Genomic DNA, 13398 nt, shown 5'->3' on the forward strand with positions numbered 1-13398 from the left:
TGCCAAACTGTGGTTCGAGTACTGCTCAGAATCGATAGTTTCTAGTACTGTCTGCTACCTTACCATAATTGAGAGCTAAGGATGGGGGTTTGGGGAACCCTATAGGTCAATCTGCTGAGTCATTAGCTTCCATTGCCTCGTTCTTCCTGGTCCAAGATTGGATGGAGAAGGGGCTTGATCGCTGATCATATGCAAATATTGTTAGTCTCTAGGGTATTGCCCTGTCAGGGGTTTGTCACTGTCCCTTGCCTTTGCCCTTCATGAACGATTTTTAAACCTATATATATATATATATATATATATATATATATATATATATATATATATATATATATATATATATATATAAGTTTGCACCGGCCAATTTCGTGGGGAGTCCTGCGTTATTATGGAATTTCTCTTGAATATGTAAGTTTGATTAAGTGTGTTCATAAGCATAGCAAGTTAATGTTATTGGAGCCCTATCATATGAATTTCCAGTGAAGAGCAGAGTGCTCCAAGGGAATGTGTTGTCACCTATTTTGTTTATCCTCCTCATAGATTTTGTAATACGTAGAACAGTCAGAGATGGAGGAGAAGGATTGGACTGGTTCGGTGATATGAATTTAGCAGCGCTTTAGTATGCTGATGATGCTGCCCGTGTTAGCAGAATACCACAGGATTTACAATGCTTGCTTGTCAGAATTCATGAAATATCACAGGGGGTTGGGGTCGAGATGAATAGAAGGAAGAAAGAGAGGATGAGAACGGAGTATGCAATGGCAGATGAAATGTCATTGTAAGGGGAAAGAACTAAAGAGGTAGAATCATTCAAGTATTTAGGAACTATGATCGCTAATACAGAGTCTTTGGAATTAGAGTTTGGTGAGTTTGGAAAAAGCAAATCAGACAATGGCTAGACTAAGTAAAATCTGGAAATCAAATCACCTCAAATTACATATAAAAATCCGACTAAACATCATTTTAGTGAGATTGGTGTTACTCTATGGACATGACTCATGGTATTACAATGAAACAATCTCCATTAGAATCAGTAGATTTGAAAACAAAGCCCTCTAAAGGAGGGAAGGACAAGAATAGAAATTAAACTATAAGAGAGACTACTCGAGTGCCATATGTGAATAAGATCATGAAGAGGGGTAGATGGAGATGGTTTGGGCATGCTCTTCACACTCCCCAAGGGAGATTAGTTCACCAAACGCTCAGCTGGGCTATACAAGGCACTAGAAGAGTTGGAAGATCCAGGCCTTCATGGATGAGGATTATGAAACGTGAAGTAGGAGATGATGAATGCGAGAAGTATTTAATTAAAAGCTCAAGATAGAGATGACTGGCGAAATATAACCGAGGCCCTTTGCGTCACTAGCCGTAGGAGGAGATGATGATGATGGCGAGGATGATATATATATATATATATATATATATATATATATATATATATATATATATGATAAGTGTATGACCAAAAGTTGTCAGTTTCATATATTCAAGTCACAAATATCTTTTAACCTCGAATTCACTTTGCCACAGAATCGCACACCAACGGGGATATTCTTGATAACATAAGTACTCTTGTACGGCCAAGTGTTCAAACCTTACCACGATTAGAAATAAATGGGAAAAAATTACTAAATAGTGTAAGTTAAATGTGTACCTTTTCCAGTTAGACACTAAGGTTGGAATTCTTAGCTGAGCAGAAGTATTTATTATATAAAGAATTTCTCTATGGTTCTGCAATCCGCTGTCAGAGTAGATTCAGATTTAAAATGGATTTACCACTTATTTGAACACACACAAAGACATAGACACACACACACACATATATATATATATATATATATATATATATATATATATATATATATATATATATATATATATATATATATATATATACATATATATATATATATATATGTATATATATATATATATATATATATATATATATATATATATATTTATAATATATATATATATATATATATATATATATATATATATATATATATATATACAATTACATATATATATATATATATATATATATATATATATATATACAATTACATATATATATATATATATATATATATATATATATATATATATATATATATATATATATATATATATATATACCGGATTTTGAGTGAAGCAAAAAATCTATTTTTGAGTGAGGTAGCCATGTCATCCTGATGGAAGTTCCTATTAGGTAGCTTTCTAGGGTATATTTGACTACAGTGATATTCCCAGAGAATTTTACCTTAAGGTATCCAGAATTCTAACTCATGGAGCGAATTTCCTTAAATAATCTCACAGGGATATCGCATAATATCAGAGGACGTATTCTTGACACGTCACATAGCTATCTTCGCCCTGAACAGTATTAACGCTTCGAGGGAGTATAGTGACAAGAATCTGAAACCAGAATGAAAAGAGAGCCGCTCATAAGGCATCTCTCCTATTCCGTTTCCAGTGTGTATCCGATGAAGGCTGTAGCGCTCTCTTTATTCCTTGTAGCGATTTACGAGGTGTTACAGATACTGTACTATAGGGAGAGGTCAACAGGCCCTTTTACAATAAAAGGAAGGGCGGGTCCATCAGGACAACATGGCTACCTCACCCAAAAATAGATTTTTCGCTTCGCTCAGAATCCGTTTTTTGGGCTCAGGCCATGTCATCCTGATGGAAGTTTACCAGAGCATTACTGTATCTGTGGATTCTCAATCAGTGCCGTACTCTCAAGAAAGTATTTTCCTGGTCTGTCTAGACCTAGAGACCTATGATGTTACCGTCATACATCATTTCATCTAAGCATGAACTATGTTAGTGTTTCCTGCCCCCTACAGGGAAGAGTCGTACTAGACTCTGGAAAAAGTCTCGAGGAGTACATAAAAATTTATGGATGACAAAATGACAAGCTTGTATAGTGGTCTCACCCTATACAATATAAAGCAAAGTTTGTATAAGAGTCACCAATGTCAGAATGAATTTGTGACACCTTCCCCGATGTGACTACTCTTATAAACTATTGGATAACGGTTGTATCCGCATAGAAAAAAATTTTGCTTCATTGCCACCAACCCGTTAGGGTACCACGTCAACCCTTCCAAGGAAGGGTTAGAGTGAGTGGACTTTTGCTTGAATCAGGGAACAGTCTCGAAAGACATACCATGATAAAAATATCCATATTTTAATCTTAATGCTCAGTACATTTCTAATAAAATGAGTGTGGGCGAAAAGACGCAGGGTTCATTATGAACTAGTTTATTAAAATTTAATAAACGAACATATCAGATCACATTTACAAAATTTATATAATGTGGATGATATGCGTAAAAGCATAAAGAAAAACAGTCAACAGAAAATATTGTTTCATCTACTAGGAAACAGATTTGCCACTTAAATAGAATTATTAAAAATAATGATATAGTCTGTATACTGTTTACATACACTAGCGTAAAAAACGCTTGGCACAAGTGTCCGTATTATGCTATAGATTACCGACGTCAATGGAACAGTTCGTAAGGACACTTTCGTGGCCTATCGCTCAGCGTGTAGTAACATACAGTGACTACACGCGCACCCTCTTAATTAATCGTCCCAAATTAATTACACTGTTCCTCGCAGACTTAAAACAAAAGGTTAAAGAATTCTACCAGCTGTTACCACAGATCTCATAAGTTGCTCCACTTGCTTCGCATAGTGCATAAAGAACGCCTTGGATGACTACCAGCCGGTGTGCAAACAAGGATGTTCAAAGTCCATATAATTAAAGAAATTTTATGGAAGAGGCAACTTTCCTCGGATTATGACTAGCGGGTGTACTGTCTGGATCCGTTCTGCGAATAACACGGGTGAATTTCGCCCTTAGTTATAGATAACTTTGAACCCAGGGTTTCTCTTCTGAACAGCTGTCCTCCCATAAAGTCTGAAGTTCTATGAAGATAGACCTTTAGGCACTCCACTGGACATAGAGATGCATCTTCCTTCAGAGGGCAGATTCTCTAGGGACCCCACCTGTTGGTGGGTAGCTTGTTCCTGGTAAGAAATGTTGGGTCTGGAAATAGATTCAGTTCTCCCTCCAAGAACTGGACGTGGCCTTCCTCTCTAGAGAGAGCAACTATTTCATAACTCTGGCCCCCAAAGCGAGTACAAACAGAAATATGACTTAAATTCAAAACCTTCTAAGCACATTCCTCATTGTTCATTATTTATACACAATGAGGAATCATATCTAATGACCATGCAAAGGGTCTTTGGAAGCGCTGAAGGGCTAGTTCATTAAGAACGTCGTTGGAAAGGTCGACCTGTAAGGCATATGGTATCTGACTTGTCAAGGCAGGCTTGAAAAATAGAATTGTGTTGGTTGCTAAACCTTGCTCATGAAGGTGAATGAAGAATGATAAATAGGAATCTGTCAGGATTTCTTTCGGTTTCTTCGCCTTGACAAAGTATAGCTATTTCTTCCCTGAAGCCTCATAATGTCTTCTGGTTTCCTCCAAAAGTCTAAACTGACTTTTAAACACCGAATCTTTTCTTATCGTTAAGGAAAGAAAATCAGGAGATGTAGGTTCCGTGTTTTCTGTGATGGAGCGAAGACAGTCGACTTCTGTACTCGCTGAGACAGGGATGGATCCGGTAGCGGTACAAATTTTAGTCCTAGTTCCAATACCAAAGGGAACCACATGCTATTTGGCCACTTGTGGGCCACTATTGCTGCTTTCCCTTTGAAGGATCTCAGCTTATCGTGGACCTTCAAAAGGAGGTTGTGCGGAGGGAACAGATAGATACTGGACCATCTGTTCCAGTCCAGGGACATATCGTCCACTGCCTCCGCTAACGGATCCTCGTAAGGGGACACATAACGATCTATTTTCTTGCTGTCTTTTGTTGCAAAGAGGTCTATCTGCAGCTCTGGGACTTAACTCGAGATGAAGGAGAACGATCCTGCATCAAGGGACTATTCTGACTCTATAGGTGTAAACCTAGATAGAGCGTCCGCTGTCACATTGCGGAACCTTTGAATGTGAACTGCTGACAGGTGCCATTTCTTCCTTTCCGCCAAACGGAATATGGCCAACATCACTTGGTTGATTTGAGGTGACCTCGACCCTTGTCGATTCAGGCATCTCACTACCACCTCGCTTTCTAGAACCAGTCTTATGTGGGTCGAGTGATGAGGAGAAACTTTCTTCAGTGTCAGAAGTACTGCCATGGCATCTAGAAAGTTGATGTGAAATGACTTGAAAAGATTGGACCAAGCTCCTTGGACTCTCATCTGATGAGAGTGGCCTCCCCAGCCTTCGTTTGAAGCGTCTGTGTGGATAGTTACTGACGGGGAGAAGGTTGAAGAAGTATTAATTTCTTCAATTGCTTGGCATTGGACCACGGCTTGAGAAGTGTTCGCAGTCGAGTCGGTAGTGGTCTTATTAGATCTCTTCGCGCGTTTGATGCGTATTTTCTCCAGACTCCTGTTGCATCCTTAAGCTATGCTCTTAGCACTGGATCTGTTATCGAAGCAAACTGTAGAGCCCAGCACTCTCTCCTGTTCGCGTCTTGATATCCGTTTGGATTTCAATAGTCTCTTGACAGATCCTGACATTTCTTTCCTCTTTTTACTAGGAATAGAAAGCCGATGTGACTCCAAATTCCAGTGGAATCCCAACCACTGAAATTTTTGAGCTGGAGAAAGGCGAGACTTTTGATGTTGATCTTGAATCCAAGATGTTCCAGGAACTGGATCACTATCTTAGAAGCTTGCATGCATTCTGTCCTGGATGCTGCCCACACCAGCCAGTCGTTCATGTAGGCTAATACTTGGACCCCCTTTAGGCATAATTGATGGACGGCTGGGTTCGCGAGCTTCGTGAAAATCCTTGGGGCTATGTTTAGCCCGAAAGGCATGGCTCTGAAGGCGTAAAGTTTTCTATGTAACTTGAAGCCTAGGTAGGAGGAGAGGTGACGATTGATTGGAACGTGCCAATAAGCGTCAGACAAGTCTATAGAGACAGTATAAGCCCTTCTGGGCAGTAGGGTCCTTTTGTGCTGAAGCGTGAGCATTCTGAACTTGTAGTTCACTATGAACTTGTTGAGTGGCGACAAGTCTAGAATAACTCTGAGTTTTTCTGAGTCCTTCTTTGGAACACAAAACAGCCTTCCTTGGAATTTTATGGACTTAACTTTCCAGATTACTCTTTTGTCTAAGAGTTCTCGGACATATTCTTCCAGAACGGGGGATGAGTGTTGGAAGAATTGAGGAAATTGAGGTGGAGGACTGCTCCAGCTCCAACCTAGTCCATTTTTAATTAGGCTGTGGGCCCAGGGATCGAAGGTCCAGCGATCCCTAAATAGCTGTAGTCTCCCTCCTACTGGAAGTATCTTACTTCTGCTGTTGTGGACATGAGGCCTTGCCTCCTTGACCGCGTCCTCCCCTGTATCCCCTTCCTCTTCAAGGGCATCTAGAAGAACCTCTGGCTGTTCTTCTAGCTCTCGAACGAAAGGAAGAAGTCTGCCTTTTGAAGGCTGGGTTAAAAACTGGCGACTGTGTCGCCACTTGTTGAGGTACCAGCTGGTACGTGGTTGGAGGTTGTGCCACTATCTGAGGCACCGCGGTCACAGGAAGTTGTTGTTGTTGCTGTCGGTAGGGTTTAGCCGGCCGAGAGGATGGCCTAGGCCTTTTTGTCTTCTTCTTGGGTTGGGGACCCTCATCCGGAGAAGACTTTCTCTTGAGATCTAAGCCCCACTTTTTGAGAAGGTTCCTATTCTCTGTGGCGGCCTTGTCTACTACACTTTAACCACTTCATTGGGAAAGAGGTCTTTACCCCAAATACGAGAGGAGATCAGTTTCCTTGGTTCGTGCCTCACCGCAGCCGAGGCGAACACGAACTCTCTACGGGCTCTCCTAGCTTTAATAAAGCTATAGAGATCCTTCGTAACTGGGGCCAGATGGGTTTTGGCCACAACCATGAACATGTCCTGGATCTTGGGGTCACTTGCCATCGTTTCCAGTGTCGTTTGCAACGACATCGATGCCGCAAGTCTTTCCTTTGTCTCTTGCTCTCTACGCAAGAAAACCTCCGACAGTTTTGGAAGTGCCTCACCGAACTCGCGTTCAGCAATATCAGCTTCCAGCTTCCCGACTGAGAAGGTAAGGTGTACGTCCTTCCAGTCTTCTTGGTCCAAGGGCAAGGTCAAAGATAACGGTTTGCACTCCTCCAAGGAGGGACATGGTGTCCCTGCCTCCACCGCCTTTAACCCTGGATAGGTACGGTCCTCGGACACCCCTTTAAGGGTATACTCGGACGCGAACGACCCCGACGCCAAAAAAAATTCTTGAAAAATCAGTTTTTGCAGTAACCTCCTTTTTTCTTTTGCCAAAAAAAACTTCAATGAATGCTTAAAACAACTGTAAAGATAAATACTACTCATCTGCAGAAAAACTATTTATTATAAATATTTTAAAAAATTAAGTAGAAAAAAAAAAAGACCTGACATAAAAATTCATAAAAAAAAAGTTTATACATGTATACACAAATCCTTTTAGGAATTGATTCTCGAATGTTTAGGACACATCTTGATGTATTTTGGATGAAGTCAGACCCATGGAGGTGAAGATCTGAAATGAGAAAAAAAGGGTAACTTTTTTTGGCCAAAAAAAATTGTCCAAATTTCATGAATTTTTTTGGGTACCCAAATGAAATAGGAAGTGGCTAATTTTTTTAGGGAATAAACATATGTTATCCTAAAATAGAAATATGTAAAAAAATCTTCATTATTTTGTATATTACATTTATATCAGGGGCCATATCTAAAGGTAATTTTTTGAGTACTTGGAAATTTCGTAAAAAAATACATATATATATTATATAATATGATATTTATGCAGGTAAAAATATACCAAAATATCACAAATTCTATAGGGAACAAGAATATATATAGATAGGGCAGCTTACGCTTCGGATATGTCCACAAAATGGCCGCCAACCACACTGACTCAGACTCCCTAATCTGCCACTTGAAATGTAGGAAGGGTATGTCAATTTCAAGGTATTATTTACTAATCTAATTATTATTGGATATGCATAAAAATTGTATGGTGGGTTGTTGGATAATTTTCGATTATTTTACGACTATAAAATTAAAATTCTGACCTAAAAAAATTTTTTTGAAAGGAAATAAAATCGAAAAAAAAAATGTAAAACAATATTTTAGCTAAAAAAATTTGATGATATTCAATCAAAAAAAAAGTAAACAAAATTTTCCGACAAATAAACATCTAGAGGAATCATTACTCTGTGATAGTTCCTTAGTACGTAGTAATTTTGAAAGAATTGGGAAAAAACGAAAAAATGGCAATCACTGGAAAATCGAACACATACCTATATATACGCCATATCTGGCTAAAAAAAAGATAGGCATGGGTAGCCAGATCATCTAGAAACACTTTCCAACACTATAAAAATATAAGTTTTGCGACACTACTTGCCAATTCCTTACGGTAACATGACTAAGCAAAAAAATGCAAAACAAATAAAAAGGGGCACTCGTGGAAAAATGGCCATTCTAATATACGGCATTTCAGAAAAAAAAAATTTCAGCCACGTGCTAGGCAAACCATCAAGGCATATTTTCCGACAAATAAACATATAAATGAAATATTACTCTGTGATAGTTCCTTAGTACGTAGTAATTTTGAAAGAAATGGGAAAAAACGAAAAAATGGCAATCACAGGAAAATCGAACACATACTTATATATACGCCATATCTGGCTAAAAAAAAAATAGGCATGGGTAGCCAGATCATCTAGAAACACTTTCCAACACTATAAAAATATAAGTTTTGCGACACTACTTGACAATTCCTTACGGTAACATGACTAAGCAAAAAAATGCAAAACAAATAAAAAGGGGCACTCGCGGAAAAATGCCCAACATTCTAATATACGGCATCTCAGATAAAAAAAAAAAGACATGCACGTGTTAGCCCAACCATCAAGGCACACTTTCTAACACATAAACATGAAAAAAAAATCAATAATATACGGCAATTCCTTACTACGTAGTAAATTTTTACAAATATTGAAAAAAAAACAGAAATTGGCAACCGCAGTTAAATACCCAATATACCAATAACTACGTCGTATCTGACAAAAACAAAATCACGCATGGGTAGCCAGATCATCTAGACACACTTTCCAACATTAAAAAAGCAAAAGTTTTACGACACTATTTCGCAATATCTTACGGAAAAATGACTTGGCAAAAAAATTAAAAAAAATTAAAAAGGGACACTCGCGGTAAAATGCCCGACATTCTAATATACGACATCTCAGATAAAAAAAAAGACATGCACGTGTTAGCCCAACCATCAAGGCACACTTTCTAACACATAAACATGAAAAAAAAAATGAATAATATACGGCAATTCCTTACTACGTAGTAATTTTTACAAATATTGAAAAAAAACAGAAATTGGTAACCGCAGTTAAATACCCAATATACCAATAACTACGTCGTATCTGACAAAAACAAAGTCATGCATGGGTAGCCAGATCATCTAGACACACTTTCCAACACTAAACAAGCAAAAGTTTTACGACACTATTTGTCAATATCTTACGGAAAAATGACTTGGCAAAAAAATGAAAAAAAATGAAAAAGGGGCACTCGCGGTAAAATGGTCCTCGTGGTGATGAACAACATTTTAACTAAAAAAAAAAACATGCACATGGTAGCCAAACAATCCACCAAGACTTTCCACAACTGATAACCTATACAAGTTGCACCATTCTACGACAATTTCATAATACGTAATAACTTTGATAATTATGCAAACTACCTCAGAAGGGTAAACTCGGACGCGAACGACCCCGACGCGTCTCAGAAATCGGGGAAGGAGTACAGCTACAGCAATGCACATCTGGACACTACTAGAGCGTGTAGGGGAGACACCTCCTGCAGGTCGATCACCCACAAATTCAGTCACAGGGGTGAGTCACGTGAGAAAAACCTGTTTTTTTTTTGACGCTCGGGGTCGCAAACAACCCACCGTACCTATCCAGGGTTAAGGCTGCCTTATATCCCTTTTCCAAGAAGGGAAAGGCTCTGGTAGGAGAGGCCACAAAGGAGGGAAGCTTCTTACTCAAGGCGGGCACCTTTGAGTTAGTGAAGCCCCTCTCTTTCATCGAGCTCGCTAGTAACGTCTGAGCTTTACTATGGTAAAAAACTATGACCTCCATCGGCTCCGTCGCCTCCTTTAAGGCTGGCTCCTTCCTAAGATGGACATAGCAGTCGGGATAAGAATCTTTGTTGGGCCAAAATTCCACTTCTTCCAGGGGAATTGCTCCCAACTTTTCTGAGATCACGATCTTCCCGGTTGTCATTGGCATGTGTTCGGCATACCTCCAAGGATTGGTATACGAGCACAAAGGAAGATCCTTCACGCTAAGCCGCTTCTGTGGCCCACGTGGTGCTGCAAGTCTACGTATCTCCAGTTTCATTGCAGCTTCCTTCTCATCATTCTTTCTTTGAATTTGTTGGATCATCTCAACAATGGAAGAAAGAGTCCTTCCCAGTTCATCTGGGATAGCAGACGATGTAGACGGAATAGGTTCTGTGTCCGGAACCTATATAACTGACACTTTGTCGATTTCTTCCTCTTCTACTTGAGGAGCCTGGAACAGCTCCTCCTCCTGACCTTCTCTTAGAAGGTCCTTCTCAGTAGAATTCGACACCTCCAACATCCTATCGTCCAATTGGATGTCTTGAAGGGCGGCTGAGACTTCAGACTCTACCGGATTCTGGGCAATTGGTATCTCCGCCTGAGGCTGGGGGATGATTGCATCAGCCGATGCTTTAGGGAAAAGGTAGGCCCTCATCTTCTCATTTGGAAAGTAGGGACCTGAGGTGTTTTTCTGAAAACCCCTCACCCAGGATCATAACGTTTCCCTGGCAGCATCCCTTGACTCCGTTGACTTAGGGTCGTCAAAAGCCTCGGTAATCAGGTTAGAACAAACTGTAAAAACCTGAGGGTCCCAATAGCGGAGATCACCTCTGCAGGCTGCGCATGCTACGTGCCTCCTGCAATATTGATGTCCACAGAAGTTCTTACTGCGGACATTACAGAACACACTCCCGCACTTCGGATGGTCCTCCTGTAAAGAGAAGAAAAATCCATGAGTATCAAGTGAGGGTTTTCACTTATATTGAGACATTTAGCTTATATAGAAAAGCTATAAAAGAAAGAAGGAAAGACACATACTTGTATTTGGTTCTAGGAATTCTTGCCTCATACATTTTCGCCGTAGGACTTTTTGTCACGGGCTTTATGCCGTAGGAAACTTTGCCACTAGGTATTTTTGCCGTAAGGAATTCTTGCCGCAAATTGCATATTACTTTTATAATTTAAAGGTATATGAAAGAGTTGACCTATAAAAAAAAATAAGTATAGTGGCCTACATACATACATCTAATGCGATGGATGGTCTCTGATAATTAGCTCTTACTTATGAAGTTTTAAACAAGCCGTTTTAGCCCATACATACACTCCACTGGTCTTTGATAAATAGCTCGTGCTTCTAAAGTTTAAAACAAGTTGTTTATAAACAAGAAGTATATATACCTACTTACATACATACATACACACATACATCTAATTAGCTCTTACTTAGTAAGTTTTAAACAAGCAGTTTTTAGCATACATACATACACTCTACTACATACATGAATGCCGTATAATTAATAAAATATATCTAAATTATGAGTATAACCCTGGATAGGTACGGTGGGTCGTTTGCGACCCCGAGCGTAAAAAAAAAACAGGTTTTTCTCACGTGACTCACCCCTGTGACTGAATTTGTGGGTGATCGACCTGCAGGAGGTGTCTCCCCTACACGCTCTAGTAGTGTCCAGATGTGCATTGCTGTAGCTGTACTCCTTCCCTGATTTCTGAGACGCGTCGGGGTCGTTCGCGTCCGAGTTTACCCTTCTGAGGTAGTTTGCATAATTATCAAAGTTATTACGTATTATGAAATTGTCGTAGAATGGTGCAACTTGTATAGGTTATCAGTTGTGGAAAGTCTTGGTGGATTGTTTGGCTACCATGTGCATGTTTTTTTTTTTAGTTAAAGTGTCGTTCATCACCACGAGGACCATTTTACCGCGAGTGCCCCTTTTTCATTTTTTTTCATTTTTTTGCCAAGTCATTTTTCCGTAAGATATTGCCAAATAGTGTCGTAAAACTTTTGCTTGTTTAGTGTTGGAAAGTGTGTCTAGATGATCTGGCTACCCATGCATGACTTTGTTTTTGTCAGATACGACGTAGTTATTGGTATATTGGGTATTTAACTGCGGTTACCAATTTCTGTTTTTTTTTCAATATTTGTAAAAATTACTACGTAGTAAGGAATTGCCGTATATTATTCATTTTTTTTTCATGTTTGTGTTAGAAAGTGTGCCTTGATGGTTGGGCTAACACGTGCATGTCTTTTTTTTTATCTGAGATGTCGTATATTAGAATGTCGGGCATTTTACCGCGAGTGTCCCTTTTTAATTTTTTTTAATTTTTTCGCCAAGTCATTTTTCCGTAAGATATTGCGAAATAGTGTCGTAAAACTTTTGCTTTTTTAATGTTGGAAAGTGTGTCTAGATGATCTGGCTACCCATGCGTGATTTTGTTTTTGTCAGATACGACGTAGTTATTGGTATATTGGGTATTTAACTGCGGTTGCCAATTTCTGTTTTTTTTTCAATATTTGTAAAAATTTACTACGTAGTAAGGAATTGCCGTATATTATTGATTTTTTTTTCATGTTTATGTGTTAGAAAGTGTGCCTTGATGGTTGGGCTAACACGTGCATGTCTTTTTTTTTTTATCTGAGATGCCGTATATTAGAATGTTGGGCATTTTTCCGCGAGTGCCCCTTTTTATTTGTTTTGCATTTTTTTGCTTAGTCATGTTACCGTAAGGAATTGGCAAGTAGTGTCGCAAAACTTATATTTTTATAGTGTTGGAAAGTGTTTCTAGATGATCTGGCTACCCATGCCTATTTTTTTTTTTAGCCAGATATGGCGTATATATAAGTATGTGTTCGATTTTCCTGTGATTGCCATTTTTTCGTTTTTTCCCATTTCTTTCAAAATTACTACGTACTAAGGAACTATCACAGAGTAATATTTCATTTATATGTTTATTTGTCGGAAAATATGCCTTGATGGTTTGCCTAGCACGTGGCTGAAATTTTTTTTTTCTGAAATGCCGTATATTAGAATGGCCATTTTTCCACGAGTGCCCCTTTTTATTTGTTTTGCATTTTTTTGCTTAGTCATGTTACCGTAAGGAATTGGCAAGTAGTGTCGCAAAACTTATATTTTTATAGTCTTGGAAAGTGTTTC

The sequence above is a fragment of the Palaemon carinicauda genome, chromosome 1 (genome assembly GCF_036898095.1).
Source record: "Palaemon carinicauda isolate YSFRI2023 chromosome 1, ASM3689809v2, whole genome shotgun sequence".
NCBI classification, from domain to species: domain Eukaryota; kingdom Metazoa; phylum Arthropoda; class Malacostraca; order Decapoda; family Palaemonidae; genus Palaemon; species Palaemon carinicauda.